General features: G+C 46.9%; 1 protein-coding gene and 1 pseudogene across 1 annotated transcript in view; one reads left to right on the top strand and one right to left on the bottom strand.

The window, feature by feature from the left end:
- LOC141121831 (uncharacterized) overlaps nucleotides 1–20,966 on the bottom strand; it is a 163,941-nt gene that overhangs the window by 119,814 nt on the left and 23,161 nt on the right. The gene's annotated exons all lie outside the window — the stretch shown is intronic.
- Nucleotides 1,217–15,924, top strand: LOC141121861 (uncharacterized; annotated as a pseudogene).

Raw genomic sequence — 20,966 nt, 5'->3', positions numbered from 1 at the left:
ACCATTGCCTGTATCTGTCTGACCCTTTTGACAATAAAGATGACATCAAGATAATTTGGAGTTCCAGTGGGCGACCAATTCCTTGTTTTGTTTGTCTTCTACGGTGGTGAGCCGAGGTCTGCACCTGTGATCCATCCTGCACCTGATTTTGCCTGGAGCGATGTGCTTCTCTTTGTTCTTTGCTACATTGGCGACCAATGGGAGGACCACCTTATATCAGTGGTCAGTGCAGTGGTCCCTTATATTGGTGACTAATAAGAGAAGGACTCCCTTATGTCAGCGGGAGAAGGACATTCTTACATTGTCATTAGTGGAAGACTGCCCCCTTACAGATCATTGATGGCAGTTGTTACTGAGAGGAAGAAATTAATAATTTCTCAAGGAACCCCTAGAAACCTTTGGAGGAACCCTGGCTGAGAAAGGCTGGACATGTGCGCCGTCAATAAATTTGTTTCGTTCCATTCCGTTTCGTATTAGAATTAATTCGTAATTTGAAATTCAATTTGAATTTGTACGAAATACGAATTTTCGTTAGGTTTGTTAACTTTCTTTAACAATTACGAATGTTCGTTATGATGAATTTATCATTATGAGGGGTTCCCACCATCCCTGTGCTGTGATGAATTCCAGGGTTTTTAACTTTTAGGTCTGTTCATTTTTCGTAACAATTATGAATATCCGTTATGATGAATTTATTATGAGGGGATCCCACCATCCCTGTGCTGTGCTGACTTCCTGGGTTTTTTGACTTCATCATAATGAATAATCGTAATTAACGAACATTCTCATTTCCGTTGTAATGGAATTTGGATCTTTGCACATGTCTACTAGTCAGTAAAATTATTTTACCCTCCTTGGTGGGAGTGAAGATGACCTATGGTTGCCACCTCATCCCTTTAAATCCAAACACATATGAATTACACAGGTTCTGTGGCTGATTAAGGTGGTAATTAAACTTACTTGGTGCCTTATCTGCATTAAATTAGCCTCAGAACCCGTGTAATTCATATGTGTTCGGGTTTAAAGGGATGAGGTGGCAACCCTAATATTACCCCATCTATAAGGATATACAGTACATACTGTACACACAGCACACGGCCGTGTTCACACTACGAGATGTTACTTAGGGCTGCGGTTCCTCTGAGTTCCACAAGGCGGTGATCTCAGTTCTAGCTACACTGGAAGTCTCTATGGATTATAGACAGGAAGTGATGTCAGGTACAGACAGGAAGTTCTGGGTGAAAGGTGAGTCGGGAGGAAGTAGAGAGGAGACGTTGTTGGAAGTGGCAGCAGAGGAGGTAATAAGATCTTATGTTCTATTTACACCCACTAACCCCCGTCATGTCCGTCCTCTTCCTCCATAGTCACTGTGACGTCTTTTATCTCCAGCAGATGATGATACACACATATATAGTGTGGAAATGTAGAATAACCCCGTATATTACAATGAGGGAATTTATGGTCTGTACCACAAGGGGAGTTATTGATGTCAGTAAATGTCGGTTCCAGACATTGTATGTGGGGGGAATGAAATGATAATTAAAGGTTGGGATTAGGGAAGATTTCTGTAAGATTTTACACAGGAATGATCAGCGCCCCTCCAGAGACACTATGATGAGTCTCACAATAGGAGTCTGAAAGGGACTGGATATTGGGGGGATGAGATGGTGAACCCGGAGTAGGGGAGGGTGCAATTTTATCAAAAAAGACGTCCATCCGAATCAAAATGGATTTTCCGGCTGAATACAATTGTTGCTACTACTTTCCTGGTGGTGTACACAATACATACAGTGCACCCATAGTTGTTATTACACTTCTGTTGGTGTACACAGTACCGTGCACCCCTAGTGCAGTTGCTACTACTTTCCTGGTGGTGTACACAGTACACAATACAGGGTGGTTTTTTTTTGCTAAACAAAATATACATCATGTCCGGAAGGCCACCAAGGAGAGGAAGACGCTCACAGGCCACTAAAAGAGGGCAAGCAGGCTCTGTGTCTACAGTCGACAGTGCTGGTCGTGGACAACGTACATCCTCAGCACGTGGCCTGTGGGGCACGCTTGTCCTTTTTTGCTGCTGCTGGCCGTGTTATTGAGCCAGAACATGCAGAAGAGTTGGTGGAATGGATAACAAAGCCCTCCTCATCCTCTGTCACCCAGGCTCAGAGTAGTTTGCCTGCCAATGCAGATGTCAAAGCGGCCTATTCTATTGGCTTTATGTCAACAGTCATTCCTTCCCTAGCCCCACCATCATGCACGGAGGAGTCCCCCGAACTATTTGACCACAGTGTCGGGTACATGCTGCAGGAGGATGCGCAGCAATTTGAAGGCTCCGATGATGGTTCCCAGGTTGAGGAAGGGAGTAACTTCAGCCTAGAGAGAGGGGGTGCCCAAGAAGGTCAAGAAACTGGCAGTCATGTTCCCCCAGCTGCAGCATACTGCCAAATTTGCTCCAGTGATGAGGAGGGAGGGGATGATAATGTCACTGACTCTACTTGGGTGCCTGAGAGGCGGAGGAGGCACATCTCCAATGAGGTAGGATGCCCTCCAGGGGGCAACTTAAGGGCAGTCACCCTATTGCATCACACCACAGAGCTAAGCTGCTAGTGCAGGGCGCTGCTGACTCCCCACATATTTTGAAATGTTCTTTGGTGTGGGCCTTTTTTGACACATGTTCAGCAGATCGCACCGTTGCAACATATATTTGAAGTAGGGATGAGCTTCGGCTGTTCGATCTTTCGATGAAGATCAAACATTATGGGCCGCTTGCGCCAAATTCAAGCGGCGCATCACGGCCCATAATGCGCTGCATTATCGCAGTGATTTGCTGGCTGATGATTGGCCAAGCATGCATTATGACCCGCATGCTTTGGCCAATCACAGCGCTGTAAGCAAACAGAGCCATGATTGACCAAAGGCTCAGGGGATTAAGTACACACCCCACACTATATAAGGCCGCCTGCACGTCGGCCGTGTGGAGTGTGTTCCGGCATTCAAAGAGAGAGAGAGTGTCATTTAATTTCATTTAGATAAATTGAGCAGACAGTTGATTCAGTTAGCTCCAGTATATTTAATATATATACATTTCAGGCTTTGTATACTGTATCCAGTTTAGCTAGATCCCACTGCAGACCGTTCCTGTTGTTCTGTTCCTAATATACTACAGGCAGGCAGTTCATTCAGTTGTTATCCTGTGGGTATAATTGAGAAAAAGGCGCCACTACTCAAAATACCGCCACTGCGCCTCTGGATAGATACAGAGTATGTGGAAGCTGCGACTTAAAAGGATAAAATATAAAAGCTTAATTTTAACTACTGGTCAATCTGGGATAATGACACAAAGTCAAAATAGCGGCGCTAAATGTTTGTGCACAAGGAGTATTAAATCCCCTAAAGTGACATGTGACTAACAATTTACAAATGAGAATATAACTGACGTGCTAAAATATAATAAGTGCTAAAGCACTACATTGACAAATAGCACTAAACACCCTGTGACAAGTGAAGTGATATGATGTAGCTAGTGAAGCTACAAAAAAAAAAAAAAAAAAAAATTTAAAATATAAAAAATAAAGTCCATGAAATATTGAAGAGGATCTATAGTCGATGTGAAGATCTCTTAATCCATTCACCACACCAATGTGTCTGTGATTCCACTCCCCTAAAAAAACGTACTCACCGAATTCCAATGCCTACATTCTCATGTTAGGCTAAAGCGCATTTAAACCACATGGATAGGGTTTTAGAGCAAGCATCCGAACTCCAGCCGTGCGTCTCATATAATCTCCACATGTGAATAAAAAAGTGTACCAATAGTGTAATACCGTAAACAAAGCTTTAATGAAAACATTAAACAGCCTTCAAGATTTAAACTCACATGGTACAAGTTAAAAGACAGCAAAAGTGACTAAGGTAAGCCTTTCAAAGCCTCCAGAGCAGCGGATAAAATGGATAAAATGGCCACGGCGGACCCAAGGTGTGCAGGCATAAGGTCAGGGCTGGACTGGGACAAAAATTTGGCCCTGAACTTCCTCATGACCGGCCCACTTTAATTTTGAGTGTCCCCAACAGCGTCCCCCTTACATCAGAGTGTCTCTAACAGCATCCCCCTTACATCAGCGTGTCCCCAACAGCGTCCCCCTTACATCAGAGTGTCCCCAACAGCGTCCCCCTTACATCAGATTGTCCCCAACAGCGTCCCCCTTACATCAGAGTGTCCCCAACAGCGTCCCCCTTACATCAGATTGTCCCCAACAGCATCCCCCTTACATCAGAGTGTTCCCAACAGCGTCCCCCTTACATCAGAGTGTCCCCAACAGCGTCCCCCTTACATCAGATTGTCCCCAACAGCGTCCCCCTTACATCAGAGTGCCCCCAACAGCGTCCCCCTTACATCAGAGTGTCCCCGACAGCATCCCCCTTACATCAGAGTGTCCCCGACAGCGTCCCCCTTACATCAGAGTGTCCCCGACAGCGTCCCCCTTACATTAGAGTGTCCCCGACAGCGTCCCCCTTACATCAGAGTGTCCCCGACAGCGTCCCCCTTACATCAGAGTGTCCCCGACAGCGTCCCCCTTACATCAGAGTGTCCCCGACAGCGTCCCCCTTACATCAGAGTGTCCCCGACAGCGTCCCCCTTACATCAGAGTGTCCCCGACAGCGTCCCCCTTACATCAGAGTGTCCCCGACAGCGTCCCCCTTACATCAGAGTGTCCCCGACAGCGTCCCCCTTACATCAGAGTGTCCCCGACAGCGTCCCCCTTACATCAGAGTGTCCCCTACAGCGTCCCCCTTACATCATAGTGTCCCCAACAGCGTCCCCCTTACATCATAGTGTCCCCAACAGCATCCCCCTTGTCCCAATCAGCAGCACACTTCACATCAGAGTCCCCATCAGAGAGCCCCCATCAGCAGCCCCCTTCACATCAGTGTGTCCTCCCTCTCTTCCCCCTCCCACATGTACTCACAGTTTTGAAGGCAGCTTCTCGTTCCTCTCTCCAGTCATGTGATAACAAGTGATAGGGGAGAGAGGAAGGAAAGTCTGTCGGCTGTCCATCTCCCCCTGCAGCCTGGAGGAAGCATAATGCCTAATGCTCTCTCCTGTCTCTCCTGACAGGAGTGAAATTGCGATCACTCACTGTCAGAGAGGAGTGGCTCCAGGACCACACCTGACTGGTCCACTGAGCCATCGGCCCACCGGGAATCTCCCGGTAGTCCCGATGGCCAGTACATGCCTGCATAAGGTTGAATCTCACCCCTCCCTTGGTCCTGGATCTAAACCTGCTCATCAACTTGCTGGTATGTCCTGCATTATCACAGTGGTTTGCTGGCTGATGATTGGCCAAGCATGCATTATGACCCACATGCTTTGGCCAATTAGGCTTAGGGGATTAAGTACACGCCCCACACTATATAAGGCCACCTGCACGTCGGCCGTGTGGAGTGTGTTCCGGCGTTCAAAGAGAGAGAGAGTGTCATTTAATTTAATTTAGATAGATTGAGCAGACAGTTGATTCAGTTAGCTCCAGTATATTTAGTGTGTATATATATATATATATATATATATATATATATATACTGTATCCAGTTTAGCTAGATCTCACTGCAGACCATTCCTGTTGTTCTGTTCCTAATATACTACAGGCAGGCAGTTCATTCAGTTAGCTGCAGTATATTCAGTACTGTATCCAGTTTAGCTAGATCTCACTGCAGACCGTTCCTGTTGTTCTCTTCCTAATATACTACAGGCAGGCAGTTCATTTAGTTAGCTGCAGTATATTAAGTACTGTATCCTGTGCAGCTAGATCTCCCTGAAGACTGTTCCTGTTGTTCTCTTCCTAATATACTACAGGCAGGCAGTTCATTTAGTTAGCTGCAGTATATTCAGCACTGTATCCTGTGCAGCTAGATCTCGCTGCAGACCGTTCCTGTTGTTCTCTTCCTAATATACTACAGGCAGTTCATTCAGTTAGCTGCAGTATATTCAGTACTGTATCCAGTTTAGGTAGATCCCACTGCAGACCGTTCCTATTGTTTTCTTCCTAATGTACTACAGGCAGGCAGTTCATTCAGTTAGCTGCAGTATATTCAGTACTGTATCCAGTTTAGCTAGATCTCACTGCAGACTGTTCCTGTTGTTCTCTTCCTAATATACTACAGGCAGGCAGTTCATTCAGTTAGCTGCAGTATATTAAGTACTGTATCCTGTGCAGCTAGATCTCCCTGAAGACCGTTCCTGTTGTTTTCTTCCAAATATACTACAGGCAGGCAGTTCATTCAGTTAGCTGCAGTATATTCAGTACTGTATCCTACGCAGCTAGATCTTGCTGCAGACTGTTCATGTAGTTCTCTTCCTAATCTACTACAGGCAGGCAGTTCATTCAGTTAGCTGCAATATATTCAGTACTGTATCGTGTGCAGCTAGATCTCACGGCAGACCGTTCCTGTTGTTCTGTTCCTAATATACTACAGGCAGGCAGTTCATTCAGTTAGCTGCAGTATATTCAGTACTGTATCCTGTGCAGCTAGATCTCGCTGCAGACCGTTCCTGCTCTTCTCTTCCTAATATACTACAGGCAGGCTGTCACGTACCTGGATCGTGAGCCTGACGTGTAGAGAAGAGCCTCTCTTGCCGCACCAGCTTGTGGGCCCCTGAGGTTGAGACAGCAGCCACAGAAGCACGGTGATGCAGGAGTGCCTAGGGGTCAGTCCAGTATTGGTATGGCTGGATGCTGGTGGCTGGAGATGCAGCAGGCAGGCCGGTAGAGCTGAGTAGACCAGGACTGTGGTAGGCTGGATCACAGAGGTCACAAGAACTGATGTGATTCCCAGAGCAGAACTGCAGCAGGCTGGAGGAGTGGATGCAGAGTCAGGCAGGCCGGGTCGGTAACGTTCAGGCGGATCAGCCAGAGCAGCAGGCAGAAGAGAAGTCCAAAGAACAAGCCGGAGTCGGGTTATCAAGCAGACAGGGTTAGTAAGAGCAAGCCGGGTCAAGGATCAGAGGTCAGCACAGATAACAGGTTCCATGACACACAGGAGCTGCAGACCAAACAGCAAGGAGTCTCTGGTGCACTCACTTTAAATAGCTCCTTTGGTGCCAACGTTGGTGACAGGCGCACATGTGCGCGCCGACGCACCGTTAATGTGCGCATCTGCTGAGCTATTCCAGCTGCACGGCCATGCCTTTCCTGACACAGGCAGTTCATTCAGTTAGCTGCAGTATATTCAGTACTGTATCCTGTGCAGCTAGATCTCGCTGCAGACCATTCCTGTTCTCTTCCTAATATACTACAGGCAGGCAGTTCATTCAGTTAGCTGCAGTATATTCAGTACTGTATCCAGTTTAGCTAGATCTCACTGCAGACTGTTCCTGTTCTGTTCCCAATATACTACAGGCAGGCAGTTCATTCAGTTAGCTACAGTATATTCAGTACTGTATCTTGTGCCGCTAGATCTCGCTGCAGACCGTTCCTATTGTTCTCTTCCTAATATACTACAGGCAGGCAGTTGATTCAGTTAGCTGCAGTATACTCAGTATATATATATATATACATCCCAGCTTTGTGCAGCTACATCTCACAGCAGGCCATTCCTGGAGTACCTATTCAAATACATTAAATACAGTATGTCTGGAAGGCCAACAAGGAGAGGCAGATGCTCACAGGCCAATAAAAGAGGGCAAGCAGGCTCTGTGTCTACAGCCAACATTGCTGGTCATGGACATGGTGCATCCTTAGCACGTGGCCGTGGGGCACGCTTGTCTCTTTTTTTGGCAGCTAGCCATGTTGAGCCACAACATGCAGAAGAGTTGGTAGAGTGGATGACCAAGCCGTCCTCATCCTCTATCACCCAGGCTCAGAGTACTTTGGCTGCCAATGCAGCTGCCAAAGCGGCCTCTTCCATCGGCTCAATGTCATCAGTCACTCCTTCCCTAGCCCCACCATCATGCCCTGAGGAGTCCTCCGAACTGTTCTACCACAGTGTTGGTTACATGCTGCAGGAGGATGCACAGCGTTTTGAAGGCTCCGATGATGGTACCCAGATTGAGGAAGGCAGTAACGTGAGCCCAGAGAGAGGGGGTGCCCAAGAAGGACAACAAACTGGCAGTCGTGTTCCCCCAGCTGCAGCATACTGCCAGGTTTGCTCCAGTGACGAGGAGGGAGGGGATGATGAGGTCACCGACTCTACGTGGGTGCCTGAGAGAGGAGGAGGCACATCTCCAATGAGGCAGGATGCCCTCCAGGGGCCAGCTTAAGGGCAGCCAACCGATTGTATCACACCACAGAGCCCCGCATGTGCAGGGCACTGCTGACTCCGTGCTTTTTCCAAAAGTTCTTTGGTGTGGGCCTCTTTTTAAACGTGTGCAGCAGATCACACCGTTGCTGTTTGCAACATATTTCTGAAGCTTATCAAGCGTGGCCAAAACAGCAGCCGCTTGAGCACCACATGCTTGACCAGACATATGTCGAACTCTCATGTAGTCCGTTAGCAAGCGTACTTAAAAGACCCACACCAAAGAACAAGGCGGACCTCTCCTTACTCCTCATCAGCTAGGATCTCCAACCCCACTATACCTTCACTTCTCTCAGAAACCTGCACTGAGAAGGTGTAGAATTAAGGTGTAGAATTAGGTGTGCCAAGTACTTGGGGGCAATCTACTATCGCTACACCAACGTCCGAATGTAGCAGGCAAATTTCCCTACCCAGGTTGCTAAACCTGCGAAAGAAATTTGGTCCCAGCCATCCACATGCTCAGCAGCTGAATGCTAGCTTGGCTAAATTGCTAGCACTCCAACTGCTGCCTTTTCAGCTAGTAGACTCTGCCCCCTTTTGTGAATTTGTGGAATGTGCGGTACCTCAGTGGCAGGTTCCCAAATGCCACTTTTTTCATGGAAGGCGATTCCGGCTATCTACTGGCATGTGGAAGGCAATGTCTTGGCCTCGCTGTACAGGGCGGTCAGGTGCATATTACCGCTGACTCATGGTCCAGCAGGCATGGACAGGGACGTTACCTATCTTTCACGGTGCACTGGGTGACCCTGCTGGCAGCTGTGACGGATGCAGGACAGGTTGGAGCTTGTTCCGCCACCACGCCTCCAAAATACTACTAGTGGTGATTCTGACACACCTCTCTCATCCACCCCCTCCTCTTCTTCCTCCATGGCCTCTTCCTCTATAGATTTGTCCTCAGAACCAGCGGTGCTCTGTAGGTGTTCAAGGGGCTACGCAAGCACTCAGGCAAAAAGATGCCATGCGGTGCTTGAGCTGGTGTGCTTAGGGGACAGGAGCCACACTGGGGCAGAGATTCTGTCAGCTCTGCAGGAGCAGGCTCAGAGGTGGTTGATGCCACACCAGCTTCAGGCAGGAATGGTGGTTTGCGACAATGGCACCAACCTCCTCTCCGCCCTCCGACAGGGACACTTCACCCATGTTCCCTGTTTGGCTCATGTCCTTAATTTGGGGGTGGAGCGGTTCTTGTGCAGGTACCTGGGCTTACAGGATCTCCTGAAGCAGGCCAGGAAAGTCTGTGGTCATTTCCGCCGGTCATATAATACCAGTGCTCGGCTGGCTGACATTCAAAGAGAATGCTACCTGCCTAAGAACCACCTCATTTGTGACATGCCCACCAGGTGGAACTCAACGTTGGCAATGCTGCAGCAGCTGCACATGCAACAGAGGGCCATCAATGAGTACCTGTGTGAGTATGGCACCAGGACAGGATCAGGGGAGCTTGGCTTTTTTTTGCCACGCCAGTGGCTACTGATCAGGGATTCAGGGATGCATGCACTGTCCTGTCACCATTTAAGAAGGCCACGAGGATGGTGAGCAGTGACAGTGCATGCATCAGTAAAACTGTCCCTCTTGTCTTCCTGTTGGAGCACACGCTTTGTAGAATAATGGACAGGGCACTTGAGGCAGAACAGCGGGAGGAAGAGGAGGACTTCCTTACCTCTCAAGGCCCCCTTTATCCAGATACTAGTATTCCTGCAGGCCCGCCGATCACACAGGAAGAAGAAGAGGGGGAGGATTGTGTCAGCATGGAGGTGGAGGATAACACTAAGCATCAGCAGCACTATTCAAGGGATCATTTTCAGTCCCAGAAACCCATGGAGTTGTACATGGCTGGGAGGAGGTGGTTGAGAATCATGTGATCCTTAGTTACCAGAGGACTCAGGATTGAATGCCTCTGCAAACCTACGCTGCATGGCCTCTCTGATCCTGCAAAGCCTGCAAAAAGACCCTAGGATTTGTGGTATCAAGGAGAGGGATCATTACTGGCTGGCAACCCTTCTTCATCCACGTTACAAGGGTAAGGTTGCAAAACTTATCCAGCCTGAGCAGAGGGAGCAGAGGATGAAATATGTTCAGGAGGCCTTGCAGAAAGGTTTGTGCAATGCATTTCCAGAGCCTGGGAGGTTACAATTTCCTGGTGCTGGACAACATGTTGCTAAGGCTTCGTTCAGTCACAGAAAGAGCGGTGGAGAAGGTGGCCGGCTGACCGATGCCTTCAGGCAATTCTTCAGTCCTCAGGTCTGATCGGTTCCAGCAACCATTGCCAGCATCTGAATTCCATGGTGCAGGAATATCTAGGGGCAAGATCAGACTTGGAGACCTTTCCACCAGAACGTCCACTGGGTTACTGGGTCTTGAGGATGGACCACTGGCCAGAGCTTGCTCAATATGCAATTGAGCTACTGGCCTGTCCTGCATCCAGCGTTCTTTCTGAACGCACATTCAGTGCTGCTGAAGGCTTTGTAACCGATCACAGAGTGCGCCTGTCCACAGACTCTGTTGATCGGCTCACATTCATAAAAATGAATCAATCTTGGATCACCAGCTACCAAGCACCTGATGCTGATGTGACCTATTGATTTTTCTATGGATGTGGGATCCTTTGAAGACTGCATATGCTGAGTAACTATCCTATTATGCTGAGTGACTATCCTATTCCTCCTCAATTCTCGTGATGATGGCTTCTAAGAATATTTTTGGTTCGGGGCACCACCACCACTACCTAAGGCCCAATTTTTCTTCCCCTGTTTAACAGCACGTAATTACAATTTTTGATCAAATATTTAACAGCAGGGCTCATTCCTGTGCTCAACCAGAGTATCTGTGAGGGGTTGCAGTATTGTGGCACCACCACCACTGCCTAAGGCCCCATTTTTCTGCCCCTGTTTAACAGGGGCGTGTAATTACAATTTTTGATCTAATATTTCACAGCAGGGCCTGTTCCTGCGCTCAACAAAAGTATCTGTGAGGCTTTATAGTGTTGTGCCACCACCACCACCGCATAAGGCCCAATTTTTCTGCCCTGTTTAACAGGGGCGCGTAATTACAATTTTTGATCTAATATTTCACAGCAGGGCCTGTTCCTGCGCTCAACAAAAATATCTGTGAGGCTTTACAGTGTTGTGCCACCACCGCCCAAGGCCCAATTTTTCTGCCCCTGTTTAACAGGGGCACGTAATCTGAACTGGGGTGGCAGTCAGAGGGGGGTATGGGCAGGGGTGGCAGAGGGATGTGATTTGGAGGATGGATAGTTATAGATGGGGCAGATGAAGGGGCAATAATATGGGCAGCCCTATAAGGGGCACCCAGGTGTTGGGGTGGACAGGAGGGGATATGGGGGGGAAGAAGGCTGGGCAGAAACTCCAGAGAGCAGCTGACAGAGGTAGTAGAAGAGCTTGAGATGTGCACAGAGCTGATCCTGCCCCCCCACACATCTCAAGAGCCCCACACACACCAAGGACCCCCACACCACATACAGGCACTCATCAGGCTCCAGGCATTGCAGCTGGCATCAGTGACTGGTCCCTCAGAGCCGAAGCAGGGTCTGCTCGGTATGAAGAACTTTGAGCTTGTGTCTGGGGGAGGAGGGGTAGTGAGAAGACTTGGCTGATGTTGAAGGGCGCTGTGCCCACATTGGGGGCAGATCAGGGACAGCAAGTGGGCTCTGCATGGAGGGCGCTGCAAAAGCTGAATGTGCAATACATCCTGTTCATCATTCCTTGTCTGCAGATCTAAAACTAATCAAATCCAGTTCAGAAACCAAACAAACCCAACAGAGAAAAGGGAATTTCTGAACCGGCAGGCCAAGAGGGTCCCAGGAGCTAAAAAATAAATTAGACACTAAACAGTCTAGACTAAATTTGTTCCCATGAGGGTAGTAGCTCAGCAGCAACCCTCCGATTACCCCCTCACATCCACATCCCTTTATTGTGTGACCAATACCATCCAAATCATTCTTAATTTCATTTCCCAAAGTTATCCATCTACAAGGAGACCTGTATAGATTAAATGACGGCACCATTGAGGATGGAGGAGGATCAGAGTCACAGGACTGAGAAGATACTAAACCTCACCTTGGAGATCATCTATCTGCTGACCGGAGAGGTGAGGAGGATTCTGGGAGATCACATGACATCACTCTAAACTCTATTAATAAAACACAGACCTGACCAGAGAGGTGTGAAGGATTCTGGGATGTCTCATTACATCACTCTTATCTCTATTAATAAAACACAGACCTGACCGGAAAGGTGAGTAGGATTCTGGGAAGTCACATGACATCACTCTAATCTCTATTAATAAAACACAGACCTGACCGGAGAGGTGAGGAGGATTCTGGGAGGTCACATGACAACACTCTTATCTCTATTATTAAAACAGACCTGACCAGAGAGGTGAGGGGGTTTCTAGAAGGTCACATGACATCACTCTTATCTCTATTAATAAAACACAGACCTGACCGGAGAGGTGATGATGATTCTGGGAGTCTAACATGATATTCCTATTGGTTCCCCAATACAGAGAATTCCTCTTCTGAAGTCAGATGATCATATGACCATCACAGTGCCTCCATGTGACCCCCTAAAACATGAGAGACACAACATGCAGAAGATTCTAGAAGTCACCAAGGAGATAATGGAGCTGCTGACAGGAGAGGTGAGCGGTGCTGGGAATTCTGGGACATTATCCAGTAACAGACAAGGGATGTGTCTGGATGGTGACTGTATCATTGTGTGTGTCAGGTTCCTATAAGGTGTCAGGATGTCACTGTCTATTTCTCCACGGAGGAGTGGGAGTATTTAGAAGGACACAAGGATCTCTACAAGGACGTCATGATGGACAATCAGCCGTCCCTCACATCACCGGGTAAGAAGAGACTTTATTTATAAAGGAGAGAGCAGTACAGAGGGTCTACCTAGATCCCCCATCATCTGATAAACAATGTATTCAGTCAGTGTGTGTTTCCTACAGATGGAGCCAGTAATGGGAACCCACCAGAGAGATGTCCCCGTCCTCTGTATTCCCGGGATTCCACACAGGAAGGTCACACCATCCCTCACCATCATGAGGTAGATGAGAAAAAAATCACTGATGGGATCATTAGGACCTGTACACTATCTGCATTGTTACAATTGATGTAATTTTTATTATATATTCAGAGTGGAAACCTGAGAGATTCTAAATTTGAAGCTAAAGTAGAAGAAGAAGAGAGGTATGTGAGGGATGATCAGAAAACTATGGAGGAGGATGGAATAACGGGGACATTCATAGAGGCGGAAACTCCTACAGAGATCAGCACAGGTGGGTCATTAACACTAAGTACATTCCTCCACCCATACTGCTCACTGATTGGTCCAGAGTAGGACAAGGACTGGGTGATATGAGCCTGTTGCCACTGACTACTGCATACCCTTACACTATATACTTTGTGTTGTACATTACATCATTCTGATACTGTGTAGTCCTACCTTTGTGATCCCATATAATAAGTTGTATATTACATAGACCTTACTTCTTTTGCACCCATTTTCTTCCAGCTGGGCATTTTATATCCTAATGATTTGATTGGAGCACAGACTTTTACATGTTTATAATGATATAACATTCTAGAACCTTATACAGAAAGTGATAATGAGGGAGGAGTCAATAACCGAATGATGGTGATCTTAAGGATCAGTCCAGTCTTCTTCTTGGTTGTTCTCGCCCTATCCTCACTCTCTGACCTCTGGTGGGGCTCAGCCCCGCTGTTATTCATGATTAAATCATGGACTAAACAAGGAAGTGCAGGACTTCTTGTGTTGAGAAGATGGCAATGAGTGACAGAGGGGGTGGAGACACTCGTCCTATAATGCCCTCATCACTGTCACTCCTTTAAAAGACAGTTCTCGTTGTTTCCTCACTCTCTGACTAAGGTCCATGAATAAAGAAATGAACTGGTAGGAGATTCAGAGGACCCATTTACTAGTTACCTTGAGGGTGGAATTGTAAGATCCTCAGAGACAAAGCTGCCTGATGTGGGTGGAGTCCTGATTTAGGGGAACCAATCTGCTCATGTCTAGTAATAATCTTTTTATTTACATTTTAGTAGATGGACGGGAGATGAGGAAAACCTCAGAGGATTGTCTCACTTTGTCTCCAGACTGTAAAGAAGAAGATGAGGACATCACACAGTATAGTCCAGGAGAAAACCCGACTACCTCAAATGTCCATCCAGCACCACACAGTGTAGATGGACCATCGTATTCCTCTTATCCTGAGGAACCTCAGACTGTGAGGGATGGTGCCGTCTTTCCAACAGATAAGAGGTTTTCCTGTACTGAGTGCGGGAAGTGTTTCAGTTTTAAATGTCGTCTTAATGTGCATAAAAGGTATCACGCAGGAGATAAGTCACTTTCCTGCCCTGAGTGCGGGAAATGTTTTTCACAAAAGTCCAGTCTTCAAATACATCAGAAGTCTCATACGGGAGAGAATCAATATTCCTGTTCTGAGTGCATGAAATGTTTTTCACAGAAGTCCAGTCTTCACACACATCAGCGATTGCACACTGGAGAGAAGATGTATTCCTGTTCTGTGTGCGGGAAATGTTTTTCGCGGAAGTCTAATCTTTGCAGACATCAGAGATCTCACACAGGGGAGAAGCCGTATTCCTGTCCTGAATGCAGGAAATGTTTTTCAGTGAAGTCTGATCTTTACAGACATCAGAGATCTCACACAGGGGAAAAGGTGCATTCCTGTCCTGAGTGTGGAAAATGTTTTTCACAAAAGTCCAGTCTTCAAATACATCAGAGGTCTCATACGGGAGAGAAGCGATATTCCTGTCTCGAGTGCGGGAAATGTTTTTCACAGAAGTACAGTCTTCACACACATCAGAGATTGCACACTGGAGAGAAGATGTATTCCTGTTCTGAGTGCGGGAAATGTTTTTCACAGAAGTCCAATCTTTACATACATCAGAGATGTCACACAGGGGAGAAGCCGTATTCCTGTCCTGATTGTGGGAAATGTTTTTCAGACAAGGCCAATCTTTACAGACATCAGAGATCTCACACAGGGGAGAAGCCGTATTCCTGTCCCGAATGCAGGAAATGTTTTTCAGTGAAATCCCATCTTTACAGACATCAGAAATCTCACACGGGGGAGAAGCCGTATTCCTGTCCCGAATGCAGGAAATGTTTTTCAGTGAAGTCCGATCTTCACAGACATCAGAGATCTCACACGGGGGAAAAGGTGCATTCCTGTCCTGAGTGTAGGAAATGTTTTTCACAGAAGTCCCATCTTTACAGACATCAGCGATCTCACACAGGGGAGAAGCCATATTCCTGTCCTGAGTGAGGGAATTGTTCCTCACTGAAGTCCTGTCTTCCTGTACATCAAGGATCCTACACAAGTCTCAAGGTGTATTAGTGTCTTGAGTGTGGGAAATGTCTTCTATGTGAATGTTGCTGGACATCACAGCTCTCATGTGGGGAAGAAGCACACCCTGATATACACCTCAGATATACTCCATGGTTGATTTTCATCATGTAAGAAACAGTTCATAAGAAGATTAGAGATCACCAAAGACATGGATGAAGTGTTGTACCGTGTTGGCCATTGATAGCAGTAGAAAAATAAAAATGTCATTACCTTTCATTGGCATGTACATTTTGTGTGTAAGCTTTCACAAACAGTTATGAGGTCTATTTTTAAAAAAAATATTTGAACAAATGTGACCAGCATTATGATCATTGGCGCCATCTAGTGGCCATAATGAGGAATTGTGCTTTTTTTTTTTACTGATTGAGGCAAAATATCTTATTATGGCCACTAGATGGAGCTGATGATCGTAGGAAATCACTGAGTTAAATTATGGCCAGAATTTGTAACGACTGGATGAATGATTGTCACATTTGTCCAACAAATTTTCTTTAAATAGACCCCTTAGTTTCCTTCAGGAATGGTTTCATACTAATAACTGAGATCATACTCATACACTAATAATTACAGTAGACATTGCAGGATGTAAGTTATTTAAACCAACAATATTAATTGATTCACGTCCAGCCTAAAGTACAATGACAGTGGGACTGTTATTGTTCTGGGAAGACATCATATGACGTCCTCCCATTCTTCCCACGCATGCGTGCACACAGGGCAAGTAGCGTAGCGATCAGTGATGTGCAGTGTCCAAGGGATAGAGCGGTAAAGAGCCAATGACGTAGGTGCTTTACCATGTGATCAGTAAGGATGGTTCCAATGTTTGAGTCGAATGCAAGTACATCGGGTGTTAAGTTTGTTCGTAGAACAAACGAAAATATGGGGTGCTCGCGGGACATTCGCACGCCTACAAGTGCCCCATATTGCACTGCGAGATTGCAGTGCATTGATGGCTGCTGATTGGCCAAAGCATGCACCTGACCGGTATGCTTTGGCCAATCACAGTGCAACGTGCTGTGAGAGCTACGATTGGCCAAAGAAAGGGTGCCTTTGGCCAATCATGGCTCAGGGGCTAAGTCCACGCCCCACACAATATAAGGCTGCTTACACGGCGGCTGTATGTAGTGTGTTGGAGTGGAGAACTTGAGATAGATTAGGCAGGTTAGTTAGTGGATAGAGCGTTTAGTCAGTGTAGTATACATACAGAGTGCAGGCAGTGTACAGTCTATATTACAGTGCAGACGGTGTACAGTATATAATACAGTTCAGGCTGTGTACAGTATATACAGTACAGACAGTGTACAGTATATAATACAGTATAGACGGTGTATAGTATATAATACAGTGCAGGCAGTGTGTACAGTATATGATACATTGCAGTCAGTGTACAGTATATAATACAGTGCAGGCGATGTACAGTATATAATACTTTGCAGTCGTGTACAGTATATAATTCAGTGCAGTCAGTGTACAGTATATAATACAGTGCAGTCGGTGTACACAGTATATAATACATTGCAGTGTACAGTATATAATACAGTGCAGTCGGTGTACAGTATATATTACAGTACAGTATATAATACAGTGCAGGCGGTGTACACCGTATATAATACAGAGCAGTCAGTGTACAGTATATAATTCAGTGCAGTCAGTGTACAGTATATAATACCGTGCAGGCGGTGTACACAGTATATAATACAGCGTCTACAGTATATAATACATTTCAGTCATTGTACAGTATATAATACAGTGCAGATGGTTTACAGTATATATTACAGTATATAATACAGTGCAGGCGGTGTACACAGTATATAATACAGTATATAATGCATTGAAGTCAGTGTACAGTACATAATACTGTGTAGGCGGTGTACACAGTATATAATACATTGCAGTCAGTGTACAGTATATAATATAGTGCAGTATATAAAACAGTGCAGTCAGTGTACAGTATATAATACAGTGCAGGTGGTGTACACAGTATATAATACAGTAATATAATACATTGCAGTCAGTGTATAGTATATAATACAGTGCAGGCAGTGTACAGTATATAATACAGTGCAGGCGGTGTACAGTATATAATACAGTGTATACAGTAAATACATTGCATTCAGTGTACTGTATATAGTGCAGAGTATATACACTACAGTGCAGTGCAGAGTATATAATACAGTGTAGTGCGGTGTGAAAAAAAAATCCCGATCATGTCCGGAAGGCCACCAAGGAGAGGCAGACGCTCATAGGCCACAAAAAGAGGGCAAGCAGCCTCTGTGTCTACAGTGAAAAAAGGTGGTAGCGAAAATGGTTCATACCCTGCAGGTGGGGCACGTTTGTCCTTTTTTTCTGCTGCTGGCTGTGTTATTGAGCCACAACATGCAGAAGAGTTGGTGGAGTGGATAACTAAGCCGTCCTCATCCTCACCCAGGCTTATACTAGCTTGCCTTCCAATGCAACTGCCAAAGTGGACTAATCCACTGGCTCCTTGTCCACTGTTACTATTTCCGTAGCCCCACCAACATGCACGGAGGATTCACCAGAATTATTCGATGGGCAACTCCACCAAATGTGAATGAATGAACCCGTCTCCCTACCACATCTCCAGCATTGCTCCGGCACAGTGGGTGAAAATTTGTGTATTAAGTCTGGTGTTCTGTACCAGCGTGTTCTCAATTTATAGCCGTTCTCTTGGACTGAGACGTTTAAAGAACCCTTGTGGAGATATAAGTTAATCTTGTCCCAACTTTCCTCCTCAATATCCCTGCCAAGCATTGACTCCCAGTAGGCCTGCTCTGAGCGCAGCTTTCTGGTGCTTGTTCGTGAAGAGAAGCATAAAGTGCTGATATAACTTGCCTCTGTGGGGGTGTGCTTGAACACAGTGACTCCAATACTGTGGGGTTCCTGGTGAAGCCTCCTCTACGTGCTAGGTCATTTAGGAAAAGCTTGAGCTGGATATAGGGCCAAAACGGAAACAAACCCGTCTTGGAGCATTCTGCGAGTTCAGTTTGGAGTAGGAAACAGCCTCTACTGAAGAAGTGCTTAGCTAGCATTTCAGCGTATGGCCATTCAGTCTCCACAAAGGCTCCTGCCACGCCCAGAGGAAAGTCTGGATTGTTACTATCTACATCAGCTTGTCGTCGGAGAGAGGAGCCAACTGCCCCGGCTCCCTGGAACTCCACAGTTGTTGCCGGTGCTGGGCAGAGGTTGGTAGCACTCTGCTCTGTTGCCAGCACTTCTGCTGGGGACTCCGCATCCTCCGCTCCAGCTAACCTTTGGGGCAGGAGGCTGGCTTCCTCCACTCCCAAACTGTGTAGCTGCCATTGGAAAGGGGAGCCGGCTGCTTCCTTTTCCATTCCCTCATCTGGCTGCTGGGACAACATGTCTATGGTACTGTCTCCCAGGTGCATGGATCTTTGCTGGGGAGGAAAGGCCGCTTCCTCCACCCTGGCCAACTGTTGCGGAGGGACAACAAACACCTCCTCTTTCTTCTCCCCCTGTATCTGCTGCTGGGAAGTGATTGCCACCTTCTCACCCTGAGCCTCCGAAACTGCCACAGGTGTGGGGCAGAGGTCTTGGACCCTCTGTCCAGTTGCCAGCACTTCTGCTGGGGGTTTGCTAGGTGGCTCCTCCTCTACAGAAACGTCTATTAAATCCCCAGTCTCTGGTATTGCTAAAAGTGTGGGGCAGAGGTCTTGGACCCTCTGTTCAGTTACCAGATCTTCAGCTGGAGGCTCATCAGGTTGTTCTTCCTCAGCAGAAAAGTCTATTAAATCCCCTACCTCTATAACTGGTGTCTGGGGATAGAGGTTCACCATCTCCTGTCCATGGAACCCAGAAGATGTTATCAGTGCTGGACAGAGGTTAGCAGAGCTCTGCCCTGTGGTCAGCACTTCAGATTTGGGGACAGCAATCTTCAGATTTTCCACTGCTGATTCTCTGGCATGCTGCTGAACGTGTTCTAGCAGTTTCCTGTATGCCCTTTCCAGATGCTGTTCCTTCCTTAGCAAATGGTCCAGATCAGGTTTGAGCTCTGAGACCCCTGCAAGACCGAGCATAGCCTCTCTATATTCTCGCAGGTCCTCAAAGGCAGGTTCCCCTTCATCGCCAAACACAAAATGATCTGTAAGGCTCTCCCACAGCAATCCAGGGCCTCCAAAGTCATATCCCTCCGGAGAGTATTCTGTTGTCTCCCCTAAATATCCCTCCTCTGCGTGCCATTGCAGAGCCCCATAACGATTGTCCAGCTCTATCTCCTGCTGGACCAGCCTGTCCAACTCAGTCGCCCATTGCTCCTGGGGCCGCTCTCCCAGGAATGCCATCCGCAATGCCCGTTGGTCACTGGCCCGTTGCTCTTGGGTTGGAAAGCACTTGCCCTGTTTTATACCAGCGAGCTGGAGGGCTCCAATCCAGAGCTCCACCCGAATTTTCTGCCTGAGCTCCAGGTATTCATCCTCAGACACAGTCCTGGTGTATGTTGAAAGGATGATCCGCAGCAGCCCTGGGAACTCTGATGCCAGGTCCATATCTCCGCTGGGGTGACTGAAGTCTGCTATGCTGATCTTGGATCCAGGTGGAGGTTTAGATTTCCCAGACTGCAGGAAGCTTCCCGCTGCTTGCCACCAATGTCACGGAACGTCCCTCACTCCGCTTGAGTGTTTCCGTCAGTATACCACTTCCTCCCAGTCTGAATACAGATATCAGATATTCCAACCGCTCTGAGCACAAAACAATGCGACACTTGCTTAGATGCTAACATGGACTGTTTTATTTAGAATCAAAATTACAAGACTTTATATGCCGTTGGAACCTCCTCTACAACTGCAACCTAATTAACATGAGCTAATTATCTAATCCTTTATACAGCCTAGGTGACTCAGACATGACCTTCAGGCCAGACTGGCCGTCTTGTAGCTCAGAAAACCCAATCAACATTATCACAATAGCAGAGTTAATTAACACAAACAACAATGGGTGAAAATACTCTTAGAGCCACACTAGCCTTATTTACAATAAACACATTATAGCAGACAACAGACAGGTAGCTGGAATTGATGACATTAGCATTTAACAGTAGGAGTCCCAATGGTATGAATCAGTCACCATTCTAATATGGCATATAAAGGGTTCCCAGAGTCTGTGTGTTTTGGGGGGACATGGAGCTGAATCCAAAGTAACACCAACCCCAGGGTCCCCAGGCATACAGCTCACAGAGAGCACCATTCCCCCAAATGCCAGGGCCCATAATCGGTGGGCAAGAG

This window comes from Aquarana catesbeiana, unplaced genomic scaffold, assembly GCF_042186555.1.
Source record: "Aquarana catesbeiana isolate 2022-GZ unplaced genomic scaffold, ASM4218655v1 unanchor233, whole genome shotgun sequence".
NCBI classification, from domain to species: Eukaryota; Metazoa; Chordata; class Amphibia; order Anura; family Ranidae; genus Aquarana; species Aquarana catesbeiana.
The sequence above is the reverse complement of the archived record's forward strand: the minus strand, read 5'-3'. Positions and strand labels throughout refer to the sequence as shown.